Source organism: Lissotriton helveticus, chromosome 3_2, assembly GCF_964261635.1.
Source record: "Lissotriton helveticus chromosome 3_2, aLisHel1.1, whole genome shotgun sequence".
In the NCBI taxonomy this organism is placed as follows: Eukaryota; Metazoa; Chordata; class Amphibia; order Caudata; family Salamandridae; genus Lissotriton; species Lissotriton helveticus.
In genome coordinates, this window is record NC_136062.1 from 489,915,648 (window position 1) to 489,925,290 (window position 9,643).

The window sequence follows — 9,643 nt, forward strand, 5'->3', positions numbered from 1 at the left end:
TGGTCACACTCACACAGCCCATGTAAAACACAGGCAGCAGAAGTGCAATGCTCACACTCACACAGCCCATGTAAAACACAGGCAGCAGGAGTGCAATGCTCACACTCACACAGCCCATGTAAAACACAAGCAGCAGAAGTGCAATGTTCACACTCACACAGCCCATGTAAAGCACAAGCAGCATAAGTGCAATGCTCACACTCACACAGCCCATGTAAAACACAAGTGGCAGAAGTGCAATGTTCATACTCACACAGCCCATGTAAAGCACAAGCAGCAGAAGTGCAATGTTCATACTCACACAGCCCATGTAAAGCACAAGCAGCAGAAGTGCAATGCTCACACTCACACAGCCCATGTAAAACACAAGCAGCAGAAGTGCAATGTTCACATTCACACAGCCCATGTAAATCACAAGCAGCAGAAGTGCAATGTTCACACTCACACAGCCCATGTAAAACACAAGCAGCAGAAGTGCAATGTTCACACTCACACAGCCCATGTAAAACACAAGCAGCAGAAGTGCAATGGTCACACTCACACAGCCCATGTAAAACACAAGCAGCAGAAGTGCAATGCTCACACTCACACAGCCCATGTAAAACACAAGCAGCAGAAGTGCAATGCTCACACTCACACACAGACCATGTAAAACACAAGCAGCAGAAGTGCAATGTTCACACTCACACAGCCCATGTAAAGCACAAGCAGCAGCAGTGCAATGTTCATACTCACACAGCCCATGTAAAGCACAAGCAGCAGAAGTGCAATGTTCATACTCACACAGCCCATGTAAAACACAAGCAGCAGCAGTGCAATGTTCACACTCACACAGCCCATGTAAAACACAAGCAGCAGAAGTGCAATGTTCACACTCACACAGCCCATGTAAAACACAAGCGGCAGAAGTGCAATGCTCACACTCACACACAGACCATGTAAAACACAAGCAGCAGAAGTGCAATGTTCATACTCACACAGCCCATGTAAAACACAAGCAGCAGAAGTGCAATGCTCACACTCACACACAGACCATGTAAAACACAAGCAGCAGAAGTGCAATGCTCACACTCACACAGCCCATGTAAAACACAAGTGGCAGAAGTGCAATGCTCACACTCACACACAGACCATGTAAAACACAAGTGGCAGAAGTGCAATGCTCACACTCACACACAGACCATGTAAAACACAAGCAGCAGCAGTGCAATGTTCACTCTCACACAGACCATGTAAAGCACAAGCAGCAGAAGTGCAATGTTCCCACTCACACACAGACCATGTAAAACACAAGCAGCAGAAGTGCAATGTTCACTCTCACGCACAGCCCATGTAAAACACAGGCAGCAGCAGTGCAATGTTCACACTCACACAGCCCATGTAAAACAAAAGCAGCAGGAGTGCAATGTTCACACTCACACAGCCCATGTAAAACACAAGCAGCAGAAGTGCAATGCTCACACTCACACACAGACCATGTAAATCACAAGCAGCAGCAGTGCAATGTTCACACTCACACAGCCCATGTAAAGCACAAGCAGCAGAAGTGCAATGTTCACACTCACACAGCCCATGTAAAACACAAGCAGCAGAAGTGCAATGCTCACACTCACACAGCCCATGTAAAACACAAGCAGCAGAAGTGCAATGCTCACACTCACACACAGACCATGTAAAACACCAGCAGCAGCAGTGCAATGTTCACACTCACACAGCCCAAGTAAAGCACAAGCAGCAGCAGTGCAATGTTCATACTCACACAGCCCATGTAAAACACAGGCAGCAGAAGTGCAATGCTCACACTCACACAGCCCATGTAAAACACAAGCAGCAGAAGAGCAATGCTCACACTCATACAGCCCATGTAAAACACAAGCAGCATAAGTGCAATGTTCACACTCACACATAGACCGTGTAAAACACAAGCAGCATAAGTGCAATGTTCACACTCACACACAGCCCATGTAAAACACAAGCAGCAGAAGTGCAATGGTCACACTCACACAGCCCATGTAAAGCACAAGCAGCAGAAGTGCAATGCTCACACAGACCATGTAAAACACAGGCAGCAGCAGTGCAATGTTCACACTCACGCACAGCCCATGTAAAACACAAGCAGCAGAAGTGCAATGGTCACACTCACACAGCCCATGTAAAGCACAAGCAGCAGAAGTGCAATGCTCACACAGACCATGTAAAACACAGGCAGCAGCAGTGCAATGCTCACACTCACACAGCCCATGTAAAACACAAGCAGCAGAAGTGCAATGTTCACACTCACACAGCCCATGTAAAACACAAGAAGCAGAAGTGCAATGTTCACACTCACACAGCCCATGTAAAGCACAAGCAGCAGCAGTGCAATGTTCACACTCACACAACCCATGTAAAACACAAGCAGCAGAAGTGCAATGTTCACACTCCCACAACCCATGTAAAACACAGGCAGCAGAAGTGCAATGCTCACACTCACACAGCCCATGTAAAACACAGGCAGCAGAAGTGCAATGCTCACACTCACACAGCCCATGTAAAACACAAGAAGCAGAAGTGCAATGTTCACACTCACACAGCCCATGTAAAACACAGGCAGCAGAAGTGCAATGCTCACACTCACACAGCCCATGTAAAACACAGGCAGCAGGAGTGCAATGCTCACACTCACACAGCCCATGTAAAACACAAGCAGCAGAAGTGCAATGTTCACACTCACACAGCCCATGTAAAGCACAAGCAGCAGCAGTGCAATGTTCATACTCACACAGCCCATGTAAAGCACAAGCAGCAGAAGTGCAATGTTCATACTCACACAGCCCATGTAAAACACAAGCAGCAGCAGTGCAATGTTCACACTCACACAGCCCATGTAAAACACAAGCAGCAGAAGTGCAATGTTCACACTCACACAGCCCATGTAAAACACAAGCGGCAGAAGTGCAATGCTCACACTCACACAGCCCATGTAAAACACAAGCGGCAGAAGTGCAATGCTCACACTCACCCACAGACCATGTAAAACACAAGCAGCAGAAGTGCAATGTTCATACTCACACAGCTCATGTAAAACACAAGCAGCAGAAGTGCAATGCTCACACTCACACACAGATCATGTAAAACACAAGCAGCAGCAGTGCAATGTTCACTCTCACACAGACCATGTAAAACACAAGCAGCAGAAGTGCAATGCTCACACTCACACACAGACCATGTAAAACACAAGCAGCAGAAGTGCAATGCTCACACTCACACAGCCCATGTAAAACACAAGTGGCAGAAGTGCAATGCTCACACTCACACAGCCCATGTAAAACACAAGTGGCAGAAGTGCAATGCTCACACTCACATACAGACCATGTAAAACACAAGCAGCAGCAGTGCAATGTTCACACTCACACAGCCCATGTAAAACACAAGTGGCAGAAGTGCAATGCTCACACTCACACACAGACCATGTAAAATACAAGCAGCAGAAGTGCAATGCTCACACTCACACATCCCATGTAAAACACAAGCAGCATAAGTGCAATGTTCACACTCACACAGCCAATGTAAAACACAAGAAGCATAAGTGCAATGTTCACACTCACGCAGCCCATGTAAAACACAAGCAGCAGAAGTGCAATGCTCACACTCATACACAGACCATGTAAACCACAAGCAGCAGAAGTGCAATGCTCACACTCACACAGCCCATGTAAAACACAAGCAGCAGAAGTGCAATGCTCACACTCACACAGCCCATGTAAAACACAAGTGGCAGAAGTGCAATGCTCACACTCACACACAGACCATGTAAAACACAAGTGGCAGACGTGCAATGCTCACACTCACACACAGACCATGTAAAACACAAGCAGCAGCAGTGCAATGTTCACTCTCACACAGACCATGTAAAGCACCAGCAGCAGAAGTGCAATGTTCCCACTCATACAGCCCATGTAAAACACAGGCAGCAGAAGTGCAATGCTCACCCTCACACAGCCCATGTAAAACACAGGCAGCAGAAGTGCAATGCTCACACTCACACAGCCCATGTAAAACACAAGAAGCAGAAGTGCAATGTTCACACTCACACAGCCCATGTAAAGCACAAGCAGCAGCAGTGCAATGTTCATACTCACACAGCCCATGTAAAACACAAGCAGCAGAAGTGCAATGCTCACACTCACACAGCCCATGTAAAGCACAAGCAGCAGAAGTGCAATGCTCACACTCACACAGCCCATGTAAAGCACAAGCAGCAGAAGTACAATGCTCACACACACACAGACCATGTAAAACACAGGCAGCAGCAGTGCAATGTTCACACTCACGCACAGCCCATGTAAAACACAAGCAGCAGAAGTGCAATGCTCACAATCACACACAGGCCATGTAAAGTACAAGCAGCAGCAGTGCAATGTTCACACTCACACAGCCCATGTAAAACACAAGCAGCAGCAGACAATGTTCACACTCACACAGCCCATGTAAAGCACAAGCAGCAGAAGTGCAATGCTCACACTCACACAACCCATGTAAAACACAAGCAGCAGCAGTGCAATGCTCACACTCACACACAGACCATGTAAAACACAAGCAGCAGCAGTGCAATGCTCACACTCACACACAGACCATGTAAAACACAAGCAGCAGCAGTGCAATGTTCACTCTCACACACAGACCATGTAAAACACAAGCAGCAGAAGTGCAATGTTCACACTCACACAGCCCATGTAAAGCACAAGCAGCAGCAGTGCAATGTTCATACTCACACAGCCCATGTAAAGCACAAGCAGCAGAAGTGCAATGTTCATACTCACACAGACCATGTAAAACACAAGCAGCAGCAGTGCAATGTTCACACTCACACAGCCCATGTAAAACACAAGCAGCAGAAGTGCAATGTTCACACTCACACAGCCCATGTAAAACACAAGCGGCAGAAGTGCAATGCTCACACTCACACAGCCCATGTAAAACACAAGCGGCAGAAGTGCAATGCTCACACTCACCCACAGACCATGTAAAACACAAGCAGCAGAAGTGCAATGTTCATACTCACAAAGCCCATGTAAAACACAAGCAGCAGAAGTGCAATGCTCACACTCACACACAGATCATGTAAAACACAAGCAGCAGCAGTGCAATGTTCACTCTCACACAGACCATGTAAAACACAAGCAGTAGAAGTGCAATGCTCACACTCACACACAGACCATGTAAAACACAAGCAGCATAAGTGCAATGCTCACACTCACACAACCCATGTAAAACACAAGTGGCAGAAGTGCAATGCTCACACTCACACAGCCCATGTAAAACACATGTGGCAGAAGTGCAATGCTCACACTCACACACAGACCATGTAAAACACAAGCAGCAGCAGTGCAATGTTCACACTCACACAGCCCATGTAAAACACAAGTGGCAGAAGTGCAATGCTCACACTCACACACAGACCATGTAAAATACAAGCAGCAGAAGTGCAATGCTCACACTCACACATCCCATGTAAAACACAAGCAGCAGAAGTGCAATGTTCACACTCACACAGCCCATGTAAAACACAAGCAGCAGAAGTGCAATGTTCACACTCACACAGCCCATGTAAAACACAAGCAGCAGTAGTGCAATGTTCACACTCACACAGCCCATGTAAAACACAAGCAGCAGAAGTGCAATGCTCACACTCACACAGCCCATGTAAAACACAGGCAGCAGAGGTGCAATGTTCACACTCACACAGCCCATGTAAAACACGAGCAGCAGAAGTGCAATGTTCACACTCACACACAGCCCATGTAAAACACAAGCAGCAGAAGTGCAATGTTCACACTCACACAGCCCATGTAAAACACAGACAGCAGCAGTGCAATGTTCACACTCACACAGCCCATGTAAAACACAGGCAGCAGCAGTGCAATGTTCACACTCACACAGCCCATGTAAAACACAAGCAGCATAAGTGCAATGCTCACACTCACACAGCCCATGTAAAACACAAGTGGCAGAAGTGCAATGTTCATACTCACACAGCCCATGTAAAGCACAAGCAGCAGAAGTGCAATGTTCATACTCACACAGCCCATGTAAAGCACAAGCAGCAGAAGTGCAATGCTCACACTCACACAGCCCATGTAAAACACAAGCAGCAGAAGTGCAATGTTCACATTCACACAGCCCATGTAAATCACAAGCAGCAGAAGTGCAATGTTCACACTCACACAGCCCATGTAAAACACAAGCAGCAGAAGTGCAATGTTCACACTCACACAGCCCATGTAAAGCACAAGCAGCAGCAGTGCAATGTTCATACTCACACAGCCCATGTAAAACACAAGCAGCAGAAGTGCAATGGTCACACTCACACAGCCCATGTAAAACACAAGCAGCAGAAGTGCAATGCTCACACTCACACAGCCCATGTAAAACACAAGCAGCAGAAGTGCAATGCTCACACTCACACACAGACCATGTAAAACACAAGTGGCAGACGTGCAATGCTCACACTCACACACAGACCATGTAAAACACAAGCAGCAGCAGTGCAATGTTCACTCTCACACAGACCATGTAAAGCACAAGCAGCAGAAGTGCAATGTTCCCACTCATACAGCCCATGTAAAACACAGGCAGCAGAAGTGCAATGCTCACCCTCACACAGCCCATGTAAAACACAGGCAGCAGAAGTGCAATGCTCACACTCACACAGCCCATGTAAAACACAAGAAGCAGAAGTGCAATGTTCACACTCACACAGCCCATGTAAAGCACAAGCAGCAGCAGTGCAATGTTCATACTCACACAGCCCATGTAAAACACAAGCAGCAGAAGTGCAATGCTCACACTCACACAGCCCATGTAAAGCACAAGCAGCAGAAGTGCAATGCTCACACTCACACAGCCCATGTAAAGCACAAGCAGCAGAAGTACAATGCTCACACTCACACAGACCATGTAAAACACAGGCAGCAGCAGTGCAATGTTCACACTCACGCACAGCCCATGTAAAACACAAGCAGCAGAAGTGCAATGCTCACAATCACACACAGGCCATGTAAAGTACAAGCAGCAGCAGTGCAATGTTCACACTCACACAGCCCATGTAAAACACAAGCAGCAGCAGTGCAATGTTCACACTCACACAGCCCATGTAAAGCACAAGCAGCAGAAGTGCAATGCTCACACTCACACAACCCATGTAAAACACAAGCAGCAGCAGTGCAATGCTCACACTCACACACAGACCATGTAAAACACAAGCAGCAGCAGTGCAATGCTCACACTCACACACAGACCATGTAAAACACAAGCAGCAGCAGTGCAATGTTCACTCTCACACACAGACCATGTAAAACACAAGCAGCAGAAGTGCAATGTTCACACTCACACAGCCCATGTAAAGCACAAGCAGCAGCAGTGCAATGTTCATACTCACACAGCCCATGTAAAGCACAAGCAGCAGAAGTGCAATGTTCATACTCACACAGCCCATGTAAAACACAAGCAGCAGCAGTGCAATGTTCACACTCACACAGCCCATGTAAAACACAAGCAGCAGAAGTGCAATGTTCACACTCACACAGCCCATGTAAAACACAAGCGGCAGAAGTGCAATGCTCACACTCACACAGCCCATGTAAAACACAAGCGGCAGAAGTGCAATGCTCACACTCACCCACAGACCATGTAAAACACAAGCAGCAGAAGTGCAATGTTCATACTCACACAGCCCATGTAAAACACAAGCAGCAGAAGTGCAATGCTCACACTCACACACAGATCATGTAAAACACAAGCAGCAGCAGTGCAATGTTCACTCTCACACAGACCATGTAAAACACAAGCAGCAGAAGTGCAATGCTCACACTCACACACAGACCATGTAAAACACAAGCAGCAGAAGTGCAATGCTCACACTCACACAGCCCATGTAAAACACAAGTGGCAGAAGTGCAATGCTCACACTCACACAGCCCATGTAAAACACAAGTGGCAGAAGTGCAATGCTCACACTCACACACAGACCATGTAAAATACAAGCAGCAGAAGTGCAATGCTCACACTCACACATCCCATGTAAAACACAAGCAGCAGAAGTGCAATGTTCACACTCACACAGCCCATGTAAAACACAAGCAGCAGAAGTGCAATGTTCACACTCACACAGCCCATGTAAAACACAAGCAGCAGTAGTGCAATGTTCACACTCACACAGCCCATGTAAAACACAAGCAGCAGAAGTGCAATGCTCACACTCACACAGCCCATGTAAAACACAGGCAGCAGAGGTGCAATGTTCACACTCACACAGCCCATGTAAAACACGAGCAGCAGAAGTGCAATGTTTACACTCACACACAGCCCATGTAAAACACAAGCAGCAGAAGTGCAATGTTCACACTCACACAGCCCATGTAAAACACAGACAGCAGCAGTGCAATGTTCACACTCACACAGCCCATGTAAAACACAGGCAGCAGCAGTGCAATATTCACACTCACACAGCCCATGTAAAACACAAGCAGCATAAGTGCAATGCTCACACTCACACAGCCCATGTAAAACACAAGTGGCAGAAGTGCAATGTTCATACTCACACAGCCCATGTAAAGCACAAGCAGCAGAAGTGCAATGTTCATACTCACACAGCCCATGTAAAGCACAAGCAGCAGAAGTGCAATGCTCACACTCACACAGCCCATGTAAAACACAAGCAGCAGAAGTGCAATGTTCACATTCACACAGCCCATGTAAATCACAAGCAGCAGAAGTGCAATGTTCACACTCACACAGCCCATGTAAAACACAAGCAGCAGAAGTGCAATGTTCACACTCACACAGCCCATGTAAAGCACAAGCAGCAGCAGTGCAATGTTCATACTCACACAGCCCATGTAAAACACAAGCAGCAGAAGTGCAATGGTCACACTCACACAGCCCATGTAAAACACAAGCAGCAGAAGTGCAATGCTCACACTCACACAGCCCATGTAAAACACAAGCAGCAGAAGTGCAATGCTCACACTCACACACAGACCATGTAAAACACAAGCAGCAGAAGTGCAATGTTCACACTCACACAGCCCATGTAAAGCACAAGAAGCAGCAGTGCAATGTTCACACTCACACAGCACAAGTAAAACACAAGCAGCAGAAGTGCAATGTTCATACTCACACAGCCCATGTAAAACACAAGCAGCAGCAGTGCAATGTTCACACTCACACAGCCCATGTAAAACACAAGCAGCAGAAGTGCAATGTTCACACTCACACAGCCCATGTAAAACACAAGCGGCAGAAGTGCAATGCTCACACTCACACACAGACCATGTAAAACACAAGCAGCAGAAGTGCAATGTTCATACTCACACAGCCCATGTAAAACACAAGCAGCAGAAGTGCAATGCTCACACTCACGCACAGCCCATGTAAAACACAAGCAGCAGAAGTGCAATGCTCACAATCACACACAGGCCATGTAAAGTACAAGCAGCAGCAGTGCAATGTTCACACTCACACAGCCCATGTAAAACACAAGCAGCAGCAGACAATGTTCACACTCACACAGCCCATGTAAAGCACAAGCAGCAGAAGTGCAATGCTCACACTCACACAACCCATGTAAAACACAAGCAGCAGCAGTGCAATGCTCACACTC